Source organism: Symsagittifera roscoffensis, chromosome 6, assembly GCF_963678635.1.
Source record: "Symsagittifera roscoffensis chromosome 6, txSymRosc1.1, whole genome shotgun sequence".
Classification (NCBI taxonomy): domain Eukaryota; kingdom Metazoa; phylum Xenacoelomorpha; order Acoela; family Convolutidae; genus Symsagittifera; species Symsagittifera roscoffensis.
In genome coordinates this window covers 51,311,538-51,337,598 of record NC_087067.1, presented here as the reverse complement: position 1 = coordinate 51,337,598, position 26,061 = coordinate 51,311,538, and the positions used below count along the sequence as shown (strand labels likewise).

The following is a 26,061-nucleotide window of genomic DNA, read 5'->3' as shown; positions in this document are numbered from 1 at the left end:
TGTTGCCCAAAATCTTCTCTTTGATTACTTGGGATATGTGATGTTACGCAGTTTTTTTCCTTAAACATTTGTATCAAATTAGACAACAAAATTGTAGAAAAATGGTGCAAAAATGAAGATCTAAAATTTCAGATGCATGCAGTCAAAACCCAAAAACAACAGAAACAAAAAAAATTGCTAATTTTGTCGATCAAGTATATTTTAAAAATTTGACTTTTGTCAGAGAAAACTATCAAAATAATTCAACCTTTGTTGAATTACACAAATTACCGAGAAAAAATTTAGAGTTTTGTTTGGTTTTATTCATAAACGGCTTCCCGAAACTCGGAGTTATAATAAAATATGTTCCTATAACTTTAAGTTTTCAGTATTTTGACTTAAATTCTATAATTTTCAGACTAACGTTTTGAAGTTTTGGCTGAATATTGGGCAATCAAAATCTTAAGCTCGTTTTTCTCGCAAAGTTAATTCAAGACATGAAGCGCACAATTTCGAAAAAGCGAAAAGAATCAAGAAACATATCAATACTGTTCGAATATCAGGGAAAACTTGACTGTTCCGACTGCTCTCTGTTGCGCGTGTGACTGATGTGCCGTAATCGTGGCTCGTGTAGTAGATGGCCTAACTATTGTTTGCATGTGACTCTATTTTTTTTTTTTAAAAAGTTCCAGAGGGTTGAAAAGGATTTGAATTTGAGACAACTTTGACTACTACAATATTAACGCGCTTTTACTTCGAAAGCCGGAAAAACAAATATAATGAATTGTCTCCAAAAATGAAAACTAGAGTTTCACTGAGAACTTAAAAACGTGAACAGTAAACTACAGCTGTTTTTCATCATTATTTTAAAAAATCAACAAATCTGCACTATATTTACGATGGCACATCTTCTCATCTTGGAGAATTATGCGACTTGAGATATTCACAAATAGAAATTTATACAAAATTTAATACATTTAGTTAAATTGTATTAAATTGTTTACATGTGTGGCCTGTTTGTGGCACAAAAGGTTTTTTAGATTTGAAGTTTTTTTTTAATGTTTGCGACATCATATGCAATTCTTATGATAGAATAGTGCCCTAGAAAACATTTCCATCCTGCTTGGTTAAAATGATACAACAGTTCATTAATCTGCGGTAGCTCGTGTAATGGATGGCCTAACTATTGAGTCAAATTACGTAATCATGGCATGAATGTGAGGTAACATTGTCCTTGAGTATGAGTCGTTTTTGCTTGTCGCTAAAATCAATCGCTCATATGAATGCTGATCAAAAATTCGTTCAAACATTGATTGTTAAATGCCCATCGATACAGTCCACGTGAAGAGAAAAGAATTCCGAATCTTATATTACCACCGACAAAAAAAATACTTTGAAGGAAGGAAGAAGGCAGAGAATCTTTTAAACACCTGGCATATCAGAAAAAAATTAAAAGTTTAATTAAAACATTTTCAAAGTTTCGAACATAATAACAGCAAAAGAAGATAGGTATTTGAAATTGGCGTTTAACTGTTCAACTTAAAGTTCATCAAAATGATATCAGTGCGCTGGAATATTTTAGTATATTTTTTAGCTGGAAGTATTTTAGCTGGAAATATTTTAGCTGGAAGTAGCGGAGAAATTTAAAGGAGCGGAAAATTTGTCAGCTGTTGGATCACTTATAGGTTCGGCTGATTAATTCGTCTGGTTCATACTCAGCTCAGCTACACTTTCGGAAGCGTTTTCAATTTTTTTCAATGTTGGGACGCAAAATATATTAAAACCAGGTCCAAGAATAAACAATTGTCGCAATAAATATGTTTGTAAACGATTTCGTTATGAAAGCTTTTCAATACAAAATGCTAAACGACATGGATATGTGACGCACTAATAAAAGCATTGATAAGCTTAAATTGCGGAGCGTGGTTGTGGCGGCGGAACATTTTCATAACTTCATGTTCGGAGAAATTTCCTTACAGTAACCAAAAATTCTTCCTGTTCTGACTGTCGAAGAAAATGACGGAATTCTTGTGCTCGGTGTGATCTTTTTCTCCAGACGGAATTTTATCATATCATCCGGAAGGTATGTCCTCAGCAATCGGAACATTCAGGGCCACCAACATTCAATATGATCAACGCAAAAAGTTCGAACTTGATTTAAGGCCGGTTGGAGCGTTGAGTTAAAAAAAAAAACGTTTTATTTCGAGTTCGAGCATTTAGCGCTCTAACACATGATGAGGCTAAGATATAATGAAAATTGCCAGTGACTTAAAACAATATTTTTTGTGCTCTCAAGAATTTTTAGCATGTTTTTATAATCGATATGTTACACCAAAAATGACACAGACTGCTCGAATATCAGGGCAAAGCCCTGAATGTTCTGACTGCCCTTTAATTATTTTAGAATAATTTTTTTAAAACAAAAATTCAAACAACTATAAATTTGGAACTACAAATCTCAAATGAAAAGATTTTAAAAATTGACTCGAAATAAAAGCGCCAATTATTTGCCTTGATTTAGTTTGTAACGAATATTAATGTGGATAATTTGCCACGCATAAAAGGTCTACGTATTGGACTATCAATTAGAAACTCTCGCGGCAATCCAAAAGTTTCCGGATCTATACCCATATGCTTTCAACTTCCTTCGTAAAGTTAGTCCGAATATTAAAAACAACCCAGCCATATATATTTCTCACTTTCTTCGAAAATCGGAACAATTAATGAGTCCTAGGCAAGTCGCACAGCAATAGTTTCATAGACCGTCGGTCGATCTTAGGCCTTTCAGTGTTCGTAACTTCAGAGCTGAGCAAATTTGATGACCGCAAATTCATTGTTCCGACTTTCGATACGAAAGTAACGGAATATTTGTGCTCGGTGGGTTTTTTTTTCTTCAGACAAATTTCGACTTTTTAACTAGCCATTTTTGACAAAATCTTTTTATTCAAAAGGTATTGTTGTCCTGAGCTTAAATTTGAAAAGATATTTCACCTGTGATCATTTTTCGTAAAGTTATGAGGGTTTAAAAGTTGCCAGTTTGGCCAATTTGGGACAATGAACGCGCGATATATTTCGCGCTATTAACGCGTAAGCGGAGATTTAATCCGACTTAGAAATCGTTCCAAATTGGTTGAAAGAAGCTTATTTGCCATAATTGGTTTGTTTCAAGAAACGAAATCTATCCTTTTGTACTTTATATGGCGTGTTGTGGGATGATTTTCATAAAAATAAATTCAAATTTTAGAAAAAAAATTTCGTTTTATTTTATTTCATTTAATTTTTTTAAATGTTATTACTGGTGCTCCATAAACCTTAAAGGCAGTCGGAACATTCAGGGCTTCGCCTTGATACGAGCAGTCTTGTTAATTATATTTTGATAGCAGTCATCTTGAATCAATGACATGATCGGGAACCCGCTGGTGACTTTAGGTACGATAACTCATACCGGACGCACCAAGGTCCCGAAAGTTTTCTACCAATAATCATCCTCTAAACTCCAAAAATGACAGATTTTCAAATTAGCTTCTTTCAGATTTCTAAATTTTTATTGATCCGACTGCACTTTATTTGTTCTCATGCTAGAATTTGAGTAGAATTAAAACAAGTCTGCTCGTATTAGGGCAAATCCTGAATGTTCCGACTGCTTTTGAGGTCTATGGAGCAGTAATAGCATGAAAAAAAATTAATGTAAAAAATAAATTGAAAATTTTTTTCTTCTAAATTTGCGATTTTTTGTGAAAATTATCCCACCACATTCCATCAATTTTGACAATTCAGCTTCCTTCAATCAATTTGAAACGATTTCTAATGCAGATTCAGTCGCCGCTTCCGAGCTAATAGCTCGAAATATATCGCGCGTCAATTGCCCCAAATTAGCCAAAAAGGCAATTTTAAACCCCCATAACTTGACAAAAAATGATCACAGCTGAAATATTTATTGTTCCGACTTTCGATACGAAAGTAACGGAATATTTGTTCTCGGGGTGGGTTTTTTTTTCTTCAGACAAATTTCGACTTTTTAACAAGCCATTTTTGACGGAATTTTTTTATATCATTCAAAAGGTATTGTTGTCCTGAGCTTAAATTTGAAAAAATATTTCACCTGTGATCATTTTTCGTAAAGTTATGAGGGTTTAAAGATTGCCATTTTGGCCATTTTGACCAATTTGAGACAATTAACGCTCGATATAATTCGCGCTATTAACGCGTAAGCGGAGATTTAATCCGTCTTATAAATCGTTCCAAATTGATTGAACGAAGCTTTTTTGCCATAATTGATTTGTTTCAAGGAACGAAATCTTTCTTTTTGTACTTTATATGGCGTGTGGGGGGTTGATTTTCATGAAAATATATTCAAATTTTAGAAAAAAAATTTCGTTTTATTTTATTTCATTTAATTTTTTTAAATGTTATTACTGGTGCTCCATAAAACTTAAAGGCAGTCGAACATTCAGGGCTTCGCCCTGATACGAGCAGTCTTGCTTAGTTTTAAATTTGATGGCCGCATTCATGCTTTCTTGCAAGATGAGACAAAAATGAAAACTTAAATTTGATAATTATCCCAGTTTCGTCAAACTGTCAATCTTTAATATCGATTGTTTTATGAAAAACAATCGACGTTGAATTGAATTTTGTCTGAGCACTTAATTGTACATTATTCTTTTCTGCATGATAAAAAAATGCGCCATAAATTCGGAATTTGAAGTTAAAAGTCGAACTTTTTCTGGAGGAAAAAAATCACCCCAAGCGCATACATGTTTTGTCATTTTCTCCGAAAGTCGGAACAACAAGACCATTACAGTCAAGTAATAAGTTTTCAGTTTCGAAAACAAAATTATTCAGCTTGTGTAACTTTGCTAAAGTTGTCAGAGCTCTGTTTTAGTTTACGTGAAAAATGATATTTTTATCTCCGGCCGAATTTAAAATTCGCGTGATAAAAACTGTAAATTGATTGGACTAAAGGTTCCAGTGAGCTGACGCTAAAATTTAAAAAAGGAGCCGAAGAAATCCAGCAGCCTATCCTTCTGCCCTACCATTTCGATTGGCCTGCATGATAATACTTTGAGTTTGACTTTGCAAATAGTTAAAGGCCGTTGATAAAGTGTTGAATCATTTTGTCAAATGATTAGAAGCAAAGTTTTTCAAATAAAGTGAGGCTCAGTAAGATATAGCGAAAAAAGCTAAGTAGGGAACAAGCCTATTGGACCACTAACAAATCCAGGGAATAAAAAAACTCAAAATCTTCACAAAACATGCTACCAACGTTCTCTCAACAAATGGTCAGCCTGGCGAGCAAGACTATATTCCTATTGATCATCATTTAGCAGTGAGTTTAAGTAAAACAAATACTACACTACTGACGCTGTGTAGAGGTAAAGGGGCAATCGTGTTTTTACAATACTTTTAGAGTTTTTTTTGGACGGCGAGGTAGTGTTATAGGCATAATTATAGCAAATTTATGTAATCATGTAATAACTGTACAGTAAGTTTGAATCTGAGAGTCAGTCTTAATTAGACGTGACCTGAAGCAAACAATGTAACTGCTTGTACTCAGTGATTTTTCTGATTTAGATCTGGATTTCTTTATTTACTTCATTACTTGACTCTCAGATCTGAAATTCGTTATTTTAGATCTTTGAGAAAAACTTACAATTTTGAGATCTGAAATACGAACCTGAAATACAATTGTTCAGATTTTAAATAACTATGCAACAAAAACTTTTTGATCTGAAGCTATAGAAACCTGAAGTTAGAAATTTACATATGTTTTGTTCAATTCAATTAAAACTTTTTCAAAAATTGCTAGAACACCTATCAAAATTTTGATTTTCATGCGCTACTGCATTCTGATGGTTACCTCATAATTACGCAAATACATATCAGCAGTATCCAATCAGTACAAGAGTATTTGCTAAGTACATGCTAGCAGCTAGCAGAAGCTATAAAGTACAAAACAAGACTGCTCGTATCAGGGCGAAGCCCTGAATGTTCCGACTGCCTTTTAAGGTTTTATGGAGCAGTAATATCATTAAAAATTAAATGTAATAAAATAAAAAAAAAATTTTTTTTTAATTTGAATTTTTCTATGAAAATCATCCCCCCACATGCCATTTAAAGTACAATAAGATAGATTTAGCTCCTTATAACAATTCAATTATGGCAAATAAGCTTCTTTCAACCATTTTGGAACGATTTTAAGACGGATTAACTCTCCGCTTACGCGTTAATAGCGCGAAATATATCGCGCGTTAATTGTCCCAAATTGGCCAAAATGGCAATCTTAATACCCCCATAACTTTACGAAAAATGATCACAGGTGAAATATCTTTCAAATTTGAGCTCAAGACAACAATACCTTTTGAATGATGTAAAAAAAGTTCTGTCAAAAATGGCTAGTTAAAAGTCGAAATTTGTCTGAAGAAAACAAAACCCCACCCCGAGCACAAATATTCCGTTACTTTCGTATCGAAAGTCGGAACAAATACCTATAATAGCAAAAAATTTAACAGAAACATTGATGTTTTCAAAAAATAATTATAAAAAAATTTCAAGTTTGAAATCAGGAGCTTAAATAACCATGAAAACAAAATTTCAGATCTGAAGTTAGATCTAAAATAACCCAATTATAAAGTATCCAAGCTTTAATTTAACATTTGACAACCCATTTCAAATCTGAAAATTAGATCTGAAAAACTTTATTTTGGATCTGAATTAGAACATTTTATAAGTACGGGAAACACGTCTGATTTTACCTTGATCTTACTCCCTGATTTTACGTAAATCTGTATCTAAGCATTTAATATGAAATAGCAATGTATCTTAGGGTAACTTCACATATCGCATAATTCCCAAATGGCATAAAAAATTAAAGTTTTCTCAAATAGCCTGAATTTATAATATGAAACACTTTATACGAAAAAATATTTCTCTTTTTTATCAAAAATATAAGCAAAAAATTTTAGAATTAACTGCTTCTAAACAAAAGTTGAGTGACATTTTTGTTTAAAAAATTGATAAAAATAAACTAGTTAGCAGCAGCAAGCTTATGCTTTTGATAAGAATTCTGTTTTTTTAAATTAAAGGTTCAATTAACAATTGAATTGACAACGTAATCATTTTTCACAATTTATTGAAAGATGTTTCGAATTTATTCACTCGAATTCAAAAATTTCTTTAATTTTTTTAACTCTGCAATATACCTGGAATTGATGTCATTTGATAAAATTTTTCATTGTTATGCTATTTGAAAATTATGCCATTTGAGACGTAATCGTATCAGAGCTTCAATGGAAAAAAGTTTAAAGTTTCCTTTTATTTCTTATCGCAGAATTTAACCTTAGTGGTTGGCTATTTGCATACTAATTGATTACTCTTCTCACGGATCTTTTTTGTTGTGTTCTTTGCATGATCTTATTTGTGAACTATTTACTGAACGGATGTGCATCGGAAACCATGTTTCTCGAGCCGTTCATCATTTTAAGACATCTAAATCATAACAACGCATCAAAGAACCGTTCCACCACACCAGGTAAATGTGGGGTGTTATGCGATGAATTTAAAGTCTGTTCCTAATTTTTATTCTGCAGAAAAAGTGCAAACGGTTTTATCTCTCGGGAATCATTTTGAGCATAAATTGGGCATCATATTTTTCTTATTGAAGTACGACTGTTAATATTTCTGCTCTAATCCGAAATATTTCTCGTTCAGCCAGCTTAATACACGCTTGTTTACTCTTTTAATGCCTTACTTTTAACGGGTAAGTTGGTAGGAAAAAGTATTAAGAATCTTTCCAACTGTTCTTTTTTGGGTGTTCAGACTATACCGTGCAAATATTTCAGACGGTGTTGTATTGTTGATTATTTCCTCCCCGCGCAAATATTGTTCAATTTCCCTAAAAAAATCATCCACGCTGTCAGCAATACAAGATAATACACAGTAAGTTGTCACTATTAAATTTTCCATTACCTTGTTCTAACATTCAAACTTAGATAATTTCTTGACTATTTGAGACGCCAATTTTTCCGGTAAGTTTGGGCTAAATTGGGTTTAACTGTGCAGCTTGAGGTTTTTATGACCCCAAAGTTTGAATTTTTTCAGAATCTGTGTCTCCGAGACCATTCGTCCATTCAGCAGGCCGATATATTTGCTAACCGAACTAAGCTTTATCGATTAAATCGACGTGAATAAATGAATTCAAATTCGAAAAACGTGTTATGTTTAAGACCATTAATCCACAAGGGAAAGGACCAAAATGAATCAAAAAAATTGTATGTAAACTTTAAGAAGGACAAAACAACGGTTCTTCGTGGAGAACCGATGTTTTGTCCTTCTTAAGTTTAACATGCATTTTTTTATATTCATTATCTGGGCAAAATAATGTTTCCTCACCTTTAAGCAACCTGTACAGATCATGGTGGATCTCGAACTTCGGACCCTATGATTGTCGGGCGGAGACGTAACCACTTCACCACCTCTTCACAACTGAATGTCTATATTTCTTTATGTCCTACATAAATATAAAGATGCTCTTATAGACCAAATACATGAGTAACCAGTCACTACACATGTGGCCTACGAATCCTGATTGCCGGTATCGCAGCAAAGTTTTGAACAAAGAACAGGATTATTGTCACCAGTGTTATGGAAGACGCGGATTGCCATGCATTATCAAGGAGATTTTTTTTTATTCAATTGGGCTTTGAAATTACAATTCGTTTTGTAGTTTCAGTGAGAAGTACATAGCGTTTTCTGCTGAAAATGTCATACCAAAATTATGCATTCATACAATATGTAATATGCAACACCAATTTTCTTTCATTTTCGTGTTATTTTTTTTGCGGCAAAAAGTGTACCTCAAAAGTTTCACGCTACTATGGCTACCTTTTGAGATCTCATCACCGTACTCTTGATGCTTCAAGCAAAATAAATTTGGCAATCATATTTCATCTTGGTTTTTTTTCCACATGTGAAAATACGGTTTCGATATGTTAAACTAATCCAGTAAGATAAGTAACCGTATGTTAGAAAGTTAGTCGGAGACAATAAAATAGCTGTCATCCGAAGGTGACAGACAAACTCCGAAGGTTAAATACCAGTTAGCGCCAGACAGATAAATGAATTAAGTAGCACAACTAGAAATGGAACATGAACTAAATTTAGATACTATGACATTTCCCTCCTTGTAAAAATTCATGACTCTAATTAACGTATCCAATGCATCGATGTTATCAGTAGGGTGAATAACAAGTTTTATCAATCAACTACAAAAACCTTTAAAACACAAATTTTTGAGTTTTTGCCGTTTCACAGCATGCCCTCTCCCTCGACCTCCATATGTTAACAGTTTTCAACAGTTAACAAGTTTGTTTACATAAGTTTGTTACTCATACTTCCTTTCCTCATACTTTTTTTTCATTTTGCTCCTGACTTATCCGTCTTTTGGATGTTATCGATCATGACTGCCCCCATCTTAGTCACTGCGGTTCGTTTTCTTCCCGACCGTCTAGAACTAGTTTCGTCCAATGAACTAGCCGAATCTTGACTTGAGTAGGAGACAAGTCGTTGTTTCCGACCCCGCTTCTTCTCCCCGGTTGCTGGAATTTATTCCGCCTGGCGTTCCGTCTCCTGTGGTGTAATTCCTCCGGTATCTTCCTTCCTTCGGTTCGCTTCGATTTCCTGTTCGCGTGCCATTGTGTAATCCGTCGCTGTCTCGTAGTTACTGGGTCGAATCGTTATAGTTTCAGTTTGTACTTGGTCCTCTCCCCCACTAGACGTTCCTTGTCCCTCTTCACCAACGTTTGCTCCCCCACTTGTCGATTTGGCTTGCTTCGTTGTAATTAGCGGTAAATGGTCCTCCGCGTCCAATTCTGAGTCCTCCACGATTTCCAAATTTTGGAATCGTGATTTCTTTCCCAAGGTGCTATGGAAAGTTCCCCTGGTGCCTTTTGAGCTACTTGGTTGGCTACTACTCGTTAGTAACTTCCGTTTTAGGTCCCATGGCGTTGGTGGTGCCGCGATTTGTCCCGGCGCCCGTTTTTTCAGAACCTTTGCCTTCTTTAGTGCTACTCCCGATTTTCTAAGCACAGCACCATTACTCATTTCAATAGTATGCTCACTTTGATTTACTATATTGAAATTTAATGGTCTATACCTATTCATATTCCGCTCCCCGGTCCTCTGCATCACCACTGCCGGTGGTATTTCGACTGGGTCACTTGGTGCTCGCACAATTCCAGGCTCATCATCCTGGTTAGCAGCTTGGTCCTGGGCCAATTTCAGTGGTCTTCGCCTGTTTATCTGGTCGTACTCAGTGTCCGATCGGATTCCCCAGTTGGTATCCATAGGCTCCGGCATTGCTTGGGCGATTGGGTCTCGTTCATCTAAACATGCAGATTTTGATCGTATTACATTTTCGCAATTTAGATTCCGTAAAGTAGGCTTTTTAGTCAAATTTCTGAGAACCGTGTTAGCTTCCCGGCCGTGGTGCGCTTTGAACGGTGTTTTGTTGAGGGTGGTGTTTTTCACAAATCTTAAGGCTCCGAGGGCTCTTTCGACCATCCGATCCAAGGGTTCCGGTTTATCCTCCAGCGCATACGTAAGTACTGAGTTCTTGATGCTGCCAATCGTGCGTGCGACACATCCTGTTGCCCTATGATCGTTCACTGGCGAGATGCAAATTTCAATTCCCTGTTCATGACAAAATGCCCTAACCTCCTTAGACATAAAGTCTGTTCCTTGATCAACTCGAATTTGGCGCGGAACTCCGTGGGCAATAAAGTATGCTTTTAGAAATTTAATAATTTTATCCGATCGGTTCGAATTACAGACCATAGCCGATGGCCAACGTGAGAACCGATCCACCGCCACCAAAACATACTTTTTAGACTCCTTCAAGTAGTTAATGAGCCCCCAAAAATCCAGTTGTACCGATTCATTCGGTTCTTTCGGCTCAGGTATTTTCCCTATATCATCTTTCGAACACATATTTTTCAAGTTCTTACCAGCTAATGTGCATTCCTGGCAATTCCCGGCGGTAGTTGCTAAGTTACGGAACATGTACGGGTACCAGATGTCTTCGGCCTCGTCATACATACTTGATTTCCCGTGGTCATAATAATGTAGCTTATTGTTTACCGCCGCTTGCAATGTGTTAGGGATCACTAGCCTCTCGTCCATCCATAGGCATCCGTCTCTTACGTGAAAGTCTTGAGTATACTATGCATAGTTCTTACTCATCGCTGCAATTTTTGAGTGTAAATGAGGGTCTTTACATTTAATTAATTCGATAATGGCTTGTAATTGTGGATCTGAATTATTTTGTGATTCTATAAATCGAAGATTAAACAATTCGGGAAGAGCGGTTTGTTTACTGACAATTTTGCAATTTCTCGGAATAACGGATATAACCCTATTTTCCGGATTAACCGGTGGATAACTTTCGCCAGGATAAACCGACGGAATGGAAATGATGGTATTTGTTTTAGTGCTCCGAACTTCTGTTGTAACCGCTTGCATATCCACATCAATCTCCTCTATTTCATCGCTACTACTAATGCTGGGGTGTCATTCCCATAATTTTCTGATTTTTCTTTCCATAATTGAATTGTGTTTTAAGTTTTGAGTGTTTGTTTTTGAAGAGTTTAAGTAACCAAAATCAGCTTCAATAATAGTCCCAACTAAATTATTACTAGACTTATTTGACCTGCCGGAAATGCAATTCGTCGCTCTGTGATTGGTCCAATTTCCACCGCATGATCGTTCGCCCTCTACCGGTCGTTTTCTATTCGATACATTACAACCGCGTCTATTATTAGTAACCGGTGGAGACTCGAGTCTATTTTTGGAGAAAGCTTCCTTTTCAAATCCGAGGGCGGATCTAATTCGACTAATTTTTCGCCACCGTAAACATACTGTCATAGGTGCTAACTGGTTGAGGTTCCAAACTGGGATGCCTTGATAGATAATCAGCGAGTCCAATTTTTGCTCCGGGTTTTTGCTCTACTTGAAAATCGAACGGTATAAGGCGATCTAACCATCTTGTTAATCTGCTGAACATTGTTTTGTTCTTTTTGTTGTTCCCATTTAGCAATGATACTAGTGCCTTATGATCCGTAACTATTAAAAATTTTCTTCCCAGCACATAGTTGCGGAAATAGTCCACCCCCCACACAACTGCAAGCGTTTCTAATTCATTCGTTGAATAATTTTTCTCTGCCTCGTTTAAATACCGGGATGCGAACGATATCGGCCTCCAGCCGTCGGAATTTAGTTGCTCAAGGACCGCTCCGAGCCCGTTATGACTAGCGTCACACACAATTCTTGTGTCCCGGTGTACATCAAAATGCCGAAGTTCTATTTTGTTAGGCACCTGCTTTTTCAGGTTCTCGAATGATATTTGACATTCATCACTCCAAATATAATAGTTTTTCCGGCTTAATAGTGGGAGTAAAGACGCTGATGATTCCGCAAGCGCCGGAAGATATTTGTGCAAGCTGTGAATGGAACCCATAAAAGATTTAGGTTGTGACACCGTTTTTATTGCTTTTAGCGATTCGATCGGTCCCTTTTTTCGGACGAGCGGTGTTATTCCGGTACGAGTTATTTTGTGCCCCAACCATTCACATTCTCACCGCGCAAATTGGCATTTAGTGAGCTTAAGCGACGTATTCTCGCGATCCAACTTCCGCAAAATTCTCTCAACTGTCGAGATATGCTCAATCTCAGTTCCTTTGGTGACCACCAAAATGTCCTCAATAAAGGCATGCGCCTGCGGAAATTCCAAAAGGATCGTATCCATCACTCTCTGAAATTCCGCTGGCATGGTTGTAAGGCCGTAGAACCCCGTTTGAAAGCGATACGTGCCCGTTGATTTTCCTCCCACCAGCGAAAAATTGCATTGAACGCTCGTTTGCGGGCTAAGTGGTAATTGACCGTACGAATACGTAAGATCCATAGTAGAAAAATATACGTCTCCTGGTTTCCGTTCGCTTATCGTTTGTCCTACCGTATCCACGAGCTCTTCAATATTCGCCATTTGGTATTTATTTTTGTGGACTTGCTTGTTCTACTCCCGGGATTCTAACGCTACTTTTACTGATCCGTCCTTTTTCACCGTTATTATAATCGGAGAAACAAAATACTTATCCGAACATTCCTTCAGCTTTTCAATGTGTCCTTGTCGTAAAAGTTTATTAATTTCCTTATCGACCTTATCCTGCAATGTGATGGGCACTCTACGTCCTTTTTGTTGAATCGGCGTTAACGTTTCGAAAAAAATCGAATTCCTAATTTTTCCGACTCTGTTAAAAAGGTTTTCAAATTGCTTACTGAAATAGGTCTGCCAGTGGTCTAGTGAGTCCTCCACCTCTGTTGCCTCGGCCCCAGATTGATCGTTCTGTACCGACATCACATTCTCCTCCGGTGCCTTCTGCACTATCTGCAATCCAAGATTTGGCATTAGGTCTCTCCCAATATTTGATGGTCTGCTTCCTCCAATCACTCTGATATTCGCGTTAGTCACCCATCCCTTCGTTTCCAACAAGACGTCCATCGTTCCTAGTAGTCGTAAAGGATTGTTTCCGTAATCCCTGAATTCATCGTCCTCCGATGCCGGTGCCTTCACATTGACGCCTGCGGTGCCCAACGTCCGTTTCAATTCTCCAATGGTGAATATTGAAATTGGTGATCCACTATCTATCCAGACATTCGTTTGCTTTCCATTTACCTTAATTGGTAGTCAGGCGCCGGCCACTTTCATTACCGTTTCTCTCAGAGATTTGATAGCCATGACAACATAATTTCCTGAGCTATCCGAATCCCACGATCGTTGCTTCTTTACCGGTGTATTAAGCCAGCAAACGGAATTCTCATGCTGCGAATAAGTATCCTGAGCGTCGCCTATTTCACTAGCTTTTCATATCCTCCTGATTTTGGATTAGTCCCACTGCCGGTCTTCCCCGATTGTTTTGCTTTCCCCGACAAGTCCTCTCGTAATGTCCCGTTTTCCGGCAGAAATTACACGTTGCATTTTTGGCTGGACAATTTGTGAGGTGTTCCGGGGTAAAATTGGGTTGATCACAATTATAGCATCTTCTAGAACCACCCCTTCTCATTTCTGCTTGTCCTCTAAGCGATCCACGGCCCCGCTGTCTATTGTTTCTGTATCCTCCTCGGATGGTTCCCACCGGTTCCGTCTTGATTTGGAAAGCTCCAGTTCCACCGGCGGTGCCACTAGTTCCTCCCCCGGTTGCCAATCCGTGTGACTTAGCATATTTGTATCCACGTTCATATGAAAGGGCAATACGGTACACCTCCTCTGGTGTCTTCGTCGAGCGACATAACTCATTTTGGGCCTCCCTAATGTTCATGTTCACTATGAACACATCCCGCAAAATCCTGGTCTCCAATGTTCCAAAATTACATCGAGCGGCCAGCCCACTCAACACTGAGTGGAACTGCTCCAACGATTCTCCTATTTGTTGCTTCTGTGCCAATAATTGGAATGTCTCGTAAGTTTCGTTCCGTTCCTTCTTAAATTCTGTTTCAATAGTATCCAAAACTCTAGAGTACCTTGTTGTAGATAAATCCAGGTGTGGTCTCCTCTTATGTAGCTCATCCTGTCCTTTCTCCCCCAGACACAAATACAAGTTCGAGATAAACGTTTGCTCCGACGCCAGGCGATCCTTCCCGTCTACCTCCTCTGGTAATGCTGTAACCTGCGCTGCGGTTAACGTACTGGCATAATATAAGTTCTTCGGGTTTATGCTATGTTTGATCACCATCCCCCATTGAAAACGATTGAACCAAAACTCCCATAGCATTGGTGACTCTGCAAACGTCGAGTGCCAAAACGATGTAATCCCCAGTGGGTTTTCCCCCCACTTTGGCCTGCTGGCTGCGCCATGCGAAAATACGGTGTCGATATGATAGGAACAAAAAACTACCTAACAACTGAAACCTCAGTAAACTGTAAACAAAAAATGAAAAAAATTTTCGACACTTTTGAAATGAAAAAAGTTCTAGCTGAACAATCGTATGTTTTCAACATTAAGTTTTATTTTATGTTGAATAAGATAAAGTGGACCTTTTCATACCATCTGCCTTGTACTGAAGCCTGCGGCTCATAATAAAAAAATGATCTAACTTTTTGCTAAGCCATGAGGGTCTGGAAGTTGCTTGAAAGATTTTCTTTTAACGCTTAAGGCATGCAATTAACTAATCGTGTTCTGCAATACTACCAGAAAATTGGAAAAAGTATTCGAAGAAATCTTTGTCTTTGTGGTCTGAAACAGTGAACTTTTTAATTTTTGTGAGCATTTGCATATAAAAATCATTTACGAAATATGAAACAATTTATGAAACGAACACGCCCTGAAAGACAGCCGGATTGTTCAGGGCTTTGATCTATCACGAAGAGTCTTTTGTAAGCTTTTCGAGTGAATGGCCTGAAATAAAAAAAAATCCGGTTTTAGATTCCTTGCATAACAATAAAAACTGCTATTTTTATTATTTCTCGTTCAAATTTTAATTTATATGGATTTGGATGGGTTTTTTTGACAGGTAATTATCTAAGTTTTAACATTTTTGATTGATGTGTTTGTCTGCCCGCGAAATTGGAACTCAGTTTTGTTCATAGAAAAAATCACTAGAACTCGCAATTGAAAGCAACTCGCAGAAATAGACTACTGGCAAAATTGATAGGAAGCGATAACTTTAAATGATTGAAAATTTGAATTTAAATTTTATTTGTGCTAAAAGCGACCGGTTGTTTTACTTCGCCACTCTGCGCTACAGATTGCTTTGTTTGGTATATATAAAAATAACAATTTTCTTTTGTAGCGAGTTGTTTTTTGGCGTAGTTGTCTTTTGTTGCTAATACTTTTTTGTTCCGACTTTCGATACGAAAGTAACGGAGTATTTGCGCTCGGGGTGGGTTTTTTTTTCTTCAGACAAATTTCGACTTTTTAACTAGCCACTTTTGACGGAATTTTTTTAATATCATTCGAAAGGTATTGTTGTCATGAGCTCAAATTTGAAAAGATATTTCACCTGTGATCATTTTCCTAAAAATATGGGGGTTTAAAGATTGGTATTTTGGCCAATTTGGGACAATTAACGCGCGATATATTTCGCGCTATTAGCACGTAAGCGGAGAGTTAATCCGTCCTAGAAATTGTTCCAAATTGGTTGAAAGAAGCTTAATTGCCATAATTGTTTTGTTACAAGGAGCGAAATCTATATTTCTGTACTTTATATGGCGTGTGGGGAGATGATTTTCATAAAAATTTCAAATTTTAGAGAAAAAAAATTTAATTTTTTAATGTTTTAACTGTTCCATAAACCTTCGAAGGCAGTCGGAACATTCAGGGCTTCGCCCTTATACGAGCAGTCTTGTTTTGATTTGTTGTACTACTAATACTCGTAACAATTAGTTCAATAGCAACTTTTGCAAGTTTGCAGTCAACATTCGGCGAGAAAAATTATGGTAGAAAAGGACTGTAGACGGTAGTTACTGTATACAATGCTGATATAAATCTCCAAACAGAAGAAATAAAACTTGAAAATTACAACGTGTTTTTGTCAAATTGGCATGAATTTTAAGCAGGTATAATGTAATGTAAAAATTTTTCGATATAGGGCAAAAATTTTTCTCGAAAAGGTTTTTTGTTGGTTATAGTCCTTTAAAAATTAAACCGAAACTGCCGAGTAATTGCCGACAAAATTTCAACTCAGTGAACTTCTTTTGCAGCCCAACAAAAATTACCAAATTAATAATGTTCTCAATATTCCATTTAAATTATTTTTGTTTGACAACCAAATTGCATCAGTTTAACAATATAAATACCAGTTTTTTTTACTAAACGCAATCTTGAAAAGTGTGGAGAAAAATTTGAGATTAAACTTTGCTTAAATTTTATTGGCTTATGATTGTTTACTAAAAGCGGGGTTGAACTTTTTGGCTTTTAGTCTATTTTAGAATGAGTAAAGGCAACGAGTAAGTCTTGTAGCACTAAATAGGCTTTCAGTTAAGCTGTTAATTTAAGAAATTATTTTTAGAAGCTTCATAAAGTGCTTCCTTGCCAGTAAAAAGTCTTCAAAAATTGAACAAAATTTTAATAAAATTTTTCAAAATTAGTTTTTTGTTCAGATTTTTTTTCTTTTCTATTTTTATACGCCTTTGTCCACAACCGTAATCGATTGAGCTTTTTTCTATTCACTTTTTATCCACAACCAAAGACAATTAACCTATTTTGTTGCAATAAATTATTGTATCGCTCCTGTCCTGACTCCACGCACAAAAAAAACACATAGATTTGCCAAAACAATGTTGATATACTTTTTTAATTTAATCGGAACTGTCTGGGCTCTTCGCGCAGCTATTGGATGTTCTTGTTTTTTAATGTCTTCGTCAGTTCGTTTATGGTGTAACTGGCGTTAATGTACCGGGAATTAGGGCAAAGAATTTACTTCAATTGTACTGCTCGCGCCATTGTTGTCTTTTTGCACTAGCCTTTTTACAATTCCAAGGCAAATGAGACCGCAGAATGAAGTTCACAGAGCTAGTTCATTTTTCTTACCTTACTCCTAATCAACAAAATAACACAAGACTGTTTCATTGCTTATAAACAGTAAGTTTTAGTTGACTGTACATATTATTGAAAGAAGGTATGAATCAAAACGAGCTAAAATCCAACTTCCAAAAAGTCAACCCATCCTGATTTTTTCGGTCATTCCAAGAAAAGGCTAGTTTAAACCAAGTGTTTTGATTTTATAAGTTATTTCCTATTTTTTATGTATTTTTGCATTGAGAATTATTTTTTTTTCGGGCAATGACTCTTTTTACAGGCAAATTGCGTGAAAAAAGTTGGGTAGTTTTCCCTTACTTGATGAGTATTTGGAGCAAAGTGCCTTGAGGATTCTCTCGCTTCAAAAGAAATTGGCAAATTGAATTAGGCGAAATTAAGAGGCAACAAGGAAGGCCATTGTTCCAGCGGGCCCTGTTATATTCTGTGCTGTAATACCGGCCGACAAATCAATTTGTAAGATCATCAAATTTGAAAACCTGAAAACAGAAGTCTTTTTTATTACAAAAAGGCTCGCTGCATATTTGAAATTTGAGTTCAAGACAATTTCAAGATTTAAAATATATGGAAAATTAAAATTTTGTGAATTTTAAGTATTTGTTTTCTCTATATATAATTAACATTAGCATTTTTAACCTATTTTTGGCACATTAAAGTCAACTGAGACCTATAAACATGTTATATCCTACATATCTAATTTACAAAGAACGGATTACAAAAAAAAAGAAAAAAAATCAGACGGAAAATAGATCTTCATCTTGATATGCTCTTCAGTTCTTTTTTTACCCAACAATGTCAACAAAGATGGAGTCAAAATGTCGCCAAAATCAGATTATATATTACACACATATGTTCGTTTTTCCGGTTTTATTTCCCATTTATTTAATGAAAAACGCTCTTAAACTAACATTTGCACGCAAGTTCACAAAGCGTCTATTTTTATCAAATGTCACTTTCATTTTTACTTGAGCCCGTGAAAAAATCATACAATGTCACTTGCATTTTGCCTTCAATATTTTTTCCCAATCAATTTTAAAAAATTAGTCAAAATAACATTTCATTGTTGGTGTTAAAATTTTCTTCGATTTGAGTCTCATTCATTCGCATCTATTCATTATTTTTCTTATTCATTTCCTGGGTTGTTTTATACAAAAAAAATGCTTTTTGACAAGAAAAAGGATTTCCTGAATAAAACCAGGGCTGCTTATTTGTTTATCAACAATGATTTTTTACTTCCAGAGGACTAAAACTAATTCAATGCCAAATAGAGGGGAGCTTTATCATTAGGAAAAGGCCATTCAAATGAAAAAAAGACGTGTTATTAATGCACGTTATATCGCTTTTGAAATGAGGAAACAGAGTTTTTGAGCCCGAATTTTCTTTCTGGCCGCCCCCACAAATTAGATGAAAACCTGTTAGTACTTTTTCCTTACAATACTTCTTCAATTCACCTTATTAGGAAACACTTTTTTGCTGCTTTTATCATTAAACTTGGTCACCCAAATGTCGCTTTATTTATAACTACTGATTATTACACAACTCCGGAGAAGAAAAGATTGTGACATCTCTAAATGTTATAACTAGCTCTTCGCTGATCTACTTCAACTACAGTAAGTTTTCTTTGAACTCGTCTAAACAGGCTCAAATTTGCGAGTGCAATATGATCGTTTTAGTGAAAATTCGAGTTTGAAGAAACGAAGACGAGAAAAATATATCCGTTTTCAGGAAATCCCAGTTGATTAGTTGACTTATTCTCTCCTAATTGAAACTTTCCATAACCTAATTTAAACTGTTTGCTCAATATTAGTTTTGTTCATTGAACTTATTTCGTTTCCATATATACAAAAAATATTAATAAAAAATCAAAGTAACAAAAACTGTTTGAAACAAGGGCGGATCTTGGATTTTTTCGCGGGGCGTTGCGAATTTTCAAAAAAAAAATTTGTCGACTTACTTTTTTTTAGGTCGACCAAATTGATTTTCCGAGCTCTCCCAAAAGACTACAAAGACCATGAGACCATGAAAAACCCTGTTTCGGCCAAAAGTTTGCGCAAAATTTTGAAGAAAAAAAACAGGCCGAAAAAGGCGTTTTTAGGCCCTTTTTGGAAAATTTGTACCAAAAAATCGCGTTTTTTCGGCGCGCGCTCCTCCCTCAAAATTAGTATATATTGGCACCAAAGGTGCTTTTAGAAAAAATTTCGTGTCCATCACAAAAAAGATTTCTCAACATATTACAAAGGGGGACCCTTGGGTCGGCAGGGATTCGAATCCCTGAGGGGAGGGGGGCGTCCGCCACCCTTAATTCCGCCCCTGGTTTGAAATAAAAACATCTAGATGCTGTTTTGATCTCTCCGCGTGAAAAATGCTCTTTCAATAGCACCAAAAAAATTGCAAAATGGTCTTACTTCAAATCAATATGATGCTGAACATGTTACTTTGATCAAAAAATTTAATTAACTGCCAAATGAGATTTTAAACAAAAAAATAATGTAATAAACTAAAAATATGTGTAATCTTTTAATCTTTTTATTTCAAGTTTTTCTATTTAATTAGTTTCTCATTTAGTTTCAAAAGCTAATAACAATTGTCAAGATTATTATTTCCAAGTTTTCGTGTTCATGAGTTTAGGTCAGTTCATTTCTGTCTTTTTGGCATGTTGTTCGCTTTCTTGCCGTCTTTCGTCGTCGCATATAAATGCGTACAACATATATAATGCCTTGATTTTGTTGAAACTAGGCATCAAACAGTGCACTGTACAATCGACCCTATTTTGCAATCGCAAAATAGGAAAAATGAAAAATCGGGAGGCGTTGTTGTGGGGTGTCCGTTAGCTAAGACCTAAACTATGTCGAGGTGAGTGTGCCAGCTTGTCGAGCTGGCCATCTAAATTGAAGTCTTCGGCTGTCGAGATGAGGCTCGTAGGATGTTAAGTTGAGGTTTCTCTGTTGTCCTGAGGTCACAGTTCAGAAATTCGGCTACAGAAAAGAAAGTTGAAGTGTGCTGATTGAAGGAACTGGTTGGTTGTTGCAGTTGATGATGTTCCGGAGTAGAATTCAGATCTAGCGAATCAAGAACATTGGCTGGTCGTTGTTTTTTGCTGTTCCTTGTCGAAGAAGATTGACTAGTCGTTGTCATTATCTAAGTAATTACAGGTTGAAGAAATATGGTTGCGGTCAGAAATTTATGTAGAGATGATAAGAGCATGAACGAAAATTGTAGTGTTTATAATGAGAGTATGCTACCTGCAAGAAAGCTGTTGTTTCGTGTCAGGTGTCGTTGTCATACAAAATGTATTTCTAGCGTCGAGGTATCGTCGTTGCTGTATGTCTAAATTCGTTTAGGAAGGCAAAGCTGGCAGGCTCTTCCGTTTTTTCATTTCAGGATGTCGGAGTTATAGAGGATGCTCCAGTTTGATCGCTGTTCTTTAGCGCGGATTGTTGAGCGTAGAAGTCTGGCCAAACAGGAGCGAGGCGTTTTGCTGGGATTTGAACGCTTCCACGGCGGATTCTAACGTTCTATTGTCGTTTTACAATGTCGGATGATAAAATTGAGGGTTCTAGGCGACCAGTTGGTCAAAATCCACGAAGAATTTGATCTTCCAAAATCCAAACGGGTTGTCCAATTGAAATAGGAGTTTTGGAGGTCCATTTCTGTCGGGGAAGCGGAGTTGGATGAGCTCTTTCATTAGCCACTTCCAAATATAGTTTGATAGCTGCTGCGCAAATTTCCATTGCTTCATCAATGTTGATGCCTGAGAAATGATTCTTGGAGGCATGCTGGCAAACCTTGTTCCGAGAAATAAATGATTAACAGTCAGGGCTTCGATGTCGCAGGGAGAAGACGATACAATCGTGATGAGTCGGTCGTTCATATATTGTTCAATCTCGCACAACAAGGTGTTGAAAGTATCATCTGTGAGGGCTTCAGATCCAATGATGACGTATAGAGAGTTTTTTTACGCTACGAATGAGTCGCCACCAAAATGTGGTGCATAGGCAGGTTTGATTTTTCAAGTTATCTGGTGGTATCCAAAAAATTGGTTCATCCAGGTGCCGTCGAAGGTGGTCATCAGTTCTTTTTCTGCAGCTGTAAATTTCGTTGAGTTTTCTGAGCTGATTTCTGAATGGGTGCCTTTTCTTGCAAAGAAGCGTCCGAGGGTTGTTAGAGATGTGTCGGATGATAGGTCATGGCACACTTCCAGATGAACTGCGCGAGTCGTCAAGTAGGTAAGAATCAGTCCATACCGTTTGTTATAGGTGGTTGAATTGTTTGACGCGAAGGGTCCAAAAAAGTCAAAACCAGTTTGCTGTTAAAGGAATGGGGTATATAATGGAAGTTGACACGATGGGGGAGGAGACATTTCAGGTTGGAATCCATAGGCGAGCAATCGGCAGTCGTAATAACTGTTGTACACTTTACGATTTTGAGATCTCTTCGAGAGAATCCAATAGCGTGCTTGGAGTGTGTTGCGTGTATGCTCGGGGGGAAGGCTCATTAGAGATGTGAACATGAGGAGATAAATTGCTGAGTGTTTTCCATCTAAAATAACGGGTTGCTTTTAACAATCGTCAAGTATTGACTTTTTTAGTCTTGCTTTGCTCGCATGATGTTCGATCCATCGAGAAAGGGCTAGAGGGGTCGGATTTGACGAGAGGTAGCAACGATAATTCTTTTCTGGAGATCTTTTAGCGCGTTCGCAAAAGAGTCCTGTTGTTATTTTAGATGATAAATTTCATTGCGAAGTCGATGTCGTATGTCGTGATTTTCTTCAGTTGTCGAAGGCGCTGAAATTGCTGAGGGTGGAAACTGAATTAAGTTATTCTGACGAGGTTTCTGATGAGGAGTTTGAGATACTGATCGATCGATTGAAGATTTGCTGGTTGAGTTTCTAAACAGTATGGCTGCAATAAGAACAAAAGCTGTTGCTCGGAGAAGGCCGTTCCACTTCGAAAAGCGTTCGTAATTGATGCAGGAGCTGCTAGTCATGGGATCTTGGAAAGCTGCCACATAGCAAGTTTGATGCCAATCGGGCAAACATTATTCGGTATCATTGAAAACGCAATCATGTTGTCTGTCGCTTTCCACAGTGTCTAAAGGTGAGGCTGTTTCAAAGGGCAATTTAGGCCAAGCATCTACTGAATGAAGATTGAAATCTCGTCCACTGAACCAACGGCTGTTAATTCAACTCAGAAAAGGGGATTCCACGAATTCCATCATCGACGGGGATGAGGTAACAAGGGCAGTGTTTCCACTGAATAGGTTGGTTGAGCTCCAGGATCTCTGCTACACGATTCGCAATTGTCTTTTGTCTGATCCACGAGTCCATTGCAAAACTGTGATGCTATTGGTCCAGAAATAAGTATGGCTTAGAGAGAAGTGTTGTTGTTGCTTAATGAAACCAGCAAGTAGGGCACCAAACAGAGCTGCCGGGAGTTCCAGTTTCGTGATGGTGTGTTGTGTCAACGGGGCTACTCGGGTCTTGCTCAAAGCAAACGTAACTTGTATCGGAATCCGTTGTGTAAACAAGGCACGCTATTGAAGCAGGAGCTGCGTATGTGGCATCCAAAAAGATGTGCAAGAAAATTTCTGAGGTCGGCTCTGCAAAAAATTGGCGAAGCACGAGGAGCGGCTGGAGTTTGTCGGCTTTTTAGAGAAGATCAAAGGCTCGGATAGTTCCTCTTTGGTAGTTTAATCGTCCCATTTTAGTCTTTTTCTCCATATGTGTTGCTGTAGATTTTGGAGGCGAAATGTCACGGGAACGGCGAAGCCAATAGGTTCGAATATGGAGGATAAAGTATTTAACAGGTTGCGCTGAGTTGGTTTCTTCCTTCTCAGATCTGGAATTTTCTTCGGCTGAAAAAGTAGTGAATCAGAGGAAATTTTCCGTTTGACTCGCAATATACGTTTCGTCGTGTTGGGGTCATTCAATTCGTTTTGGGATATGGCGCGATGTTGCAGAGTTATTGCACTTAAAATCTCTGGGTTCGTAGTGATCCATTTAGTCAGGTTGAAATTATCTGTGGCGAGTACCTTTCGCTGATCAGTAGATAGTTGTAATGATTCTTCGACGGTGTTGTTGGTTGACTCGTAAAAATCGTCCATGTCGAATTTGCTGTCGATAAATTCTTTGATATGAGGGGAATAGTTTTTGTTGTCGTCACCACAAGTTTGGAGAGCGAAAATCGCATAAATTGACTTTCGGTCTGCGAAAATCGCATAAATCGCAGATGAAGAATTCTTCTGTTTTGAGCGGCTGCATTTAGCGCCAAAAACGAAACAAGTATACTCGTATAAATCTGGCTGATTTGTTCCGCAGATGAATCTCAGAAATTTTGGTCTGCGGGTCTGACGGAAACTTGCATGTACACGCTTCAATGTCTTTTTTGATGGGACGTTTCCGTTCTCGAAAACGGCAAATAATAGCAATTAGGTTGCTTAGGAGGTCCGGTCCAGATAAAAACTTGTCATTCAGGCAAACGCTTTGAATTTTCATCTCGCGTTTGGTTTCGTCATTCCATGTTCTGGCAGTATCTATTCTGTTGAGGGAATTTCTTAGCTTGAAAGTTTGCGAAAGTAGTTCCTGGTCAAGTTGTTTGTGATTGTGTCCTGTTTCGCTGCAAGCTTGTTGGAGTCGTTGAGGTGGCGGGTTTTCATTTTCTTGAATTGTTGAGCGGCTGCAAAGTAGTTGTTGGGAATGAAGGCGTTCGGTTTCCAGAGAAGTTCAACATGATACCTTCCTTCCGTGTATTTGATGGTCTGCCGAAAGTCTCAAGGGTGTTTTTCATCTTTGGAGAAAGTTACTTCCGGAGAGGTTCCGTAAATTTCCATTCTCCAGGTAGACGCTAATAGTTCGGAAAGTGTGCGTCTTCGTTGATGTCGCTGATGTGAGAAGAGTAGGCTTGCAAAACTGAATTCCCGAGTATGTCGGCGGTTGGACCACCAATTGTCCAACCAAAAGGTAAGCAAATTGCACGTGGCGCAATTTCTGGTCCTTTTATTATTGCTTGAGATGTAAAAAGATCAATGTTGTTGGTTCCAATGAGAATTGAAACTTGTTGTCGAAATCTTTGTCGAAATCGGTTGTTGTCGAAATCTGTAAAGTTGATGTCCTTTAAATGATTGTAACTGCTGCAGATGCTGTTGAGGTTGTCGAGTTGAACATCATCTAGATTCAGCATGTCAAGCACGAACGCTTGTTTCACTGGAAACTTCTCGCTGAGGTTTCCAAACGGGTGAATGATCAATTCAACAGATCGTGCTGTGATTTGCTTCGAATTATGAAATCCATCGATGAAGAATTCTTCTGTTTCGAGGCTTTCGTCTAATTGAAGAGAGTTGGATATCGACTGTAGCAAATAACTGTCATTGCTTCCATTGTCAAGAAAGGTATATGTGTTAGTAAATTTGTGTTTTTGCGAGTTGTAACAGGTACATGGAGCAGTAATGAGTTTGCGAAACGTTTCTGCTGTCGGTTGACTAATTTGTGTGGTCTGTCTGATACTAGTTGCTGCTGAGAGGAAATTGCGAGCGCTGTTCGGTTTTGTTGTTGTTGAATGCTGTTATAATGTTGTCTGTTGCAAGTGACGCATTTTCGCTTAAAATGCAATCCCTTACCAAGTGCAGTCCAAGACACTTTAGACAACAGTTTTTTTCCGTGTATAAGCTTTCGCTTATCGTCAATTATCAAATCTTTGTACTTAAGACACTGTGAGGGGTGATGATTCAGATCACAAAAAGCGCAAGGAGTTCGTCTTTTTTCCTGTCCTTTTTGTGCTTTCGGAAAATCTTTCGTTGCGTGTTTGGGGCTGGTTGCCGCGATGGTTGTTGCTTTGACGTTCACTGTTTCTTTGTTGACTAGATGATAAGGTTGTTTAGATGGGGAGGTGAAGTTATGCTGGGGTAGATACTCACAAGCTAAGTCGAATTAACTGAGCCAGTGATTAAAATTGATGAGGCTGGGCTGCTGTATGCTGTTGTTGATGATGTGTTGGGTCCATGGTAGTCGCTCAGAGTGGTTAAGTTTATTGACTTCAAATTGCATGTGAATGGTGGAGTTCAGGTCGTTGGTGAATCCATGTCTCTCAAAAATGTCCACAAGATTGCAAATGAAAGATGAAAAGTCTATAAACGATTGCTTAAATTACGTTGAAGCCATGCGGAGTTGTTGTAATTTGTTGATATAGTTCTTGACAATTATGGCGGGTCTTCCAATTTGTATACATAGCGTTGTTACTTAAGTATCCGGCGATATCTTGATGAGCGCGTCCTGTTGTCAATGTTTGCAAGTGTGTTAACTTTTCTGCGTGGTTGACAGTGAACAGGAACTTCCATTTCATTGGAACACCGTCGTACTTGTCAACTTTGATTATCGGTTGTCAATGTGTCTGTGTAGTCGTTGAAAGTGAAACGAGTGCAGTTGAAACTGCTGCGTGTTTATGTGAGTCTGAGGTGTGAATTTGGTCGGAGAAAACGGTAATGAGGCAAACTATTTGATTCGATT

General features: G+C 37.5%; 1 protein-coding gene across 13 annotated transcripts in view; it reads left to right on the top strand.

Annotated features, from left to right (window-relative positions):
• LOC134847570 (voltage-dependent calcium channel type A subunit alpha-1-like) overlaps positions 1 to 26,061 on the top strand; it is a 101,686-nt gene that overhangs the window by 12,735 nt on the left and 62,890 nt on the right. The window contains exon 1 of one of the 13 annotated variants that reach the window (XM_063864663.1): positions 7,778 to 7,914. The exons of 11 other annotated variants lie outside the window; for them this stretch is intronic. The gene's annotated coding sequence lies outside the window, so the exon portion shown is untranslated. Of the gene's footprint in view, positions 1 to 7,777; positions 7,915 to 19,145; positions 19,172 to 26,061 lie in introns of those variants that run through there. One more of the 13 variants, XM_063864661.1, reaches the window with a different exon arrangement.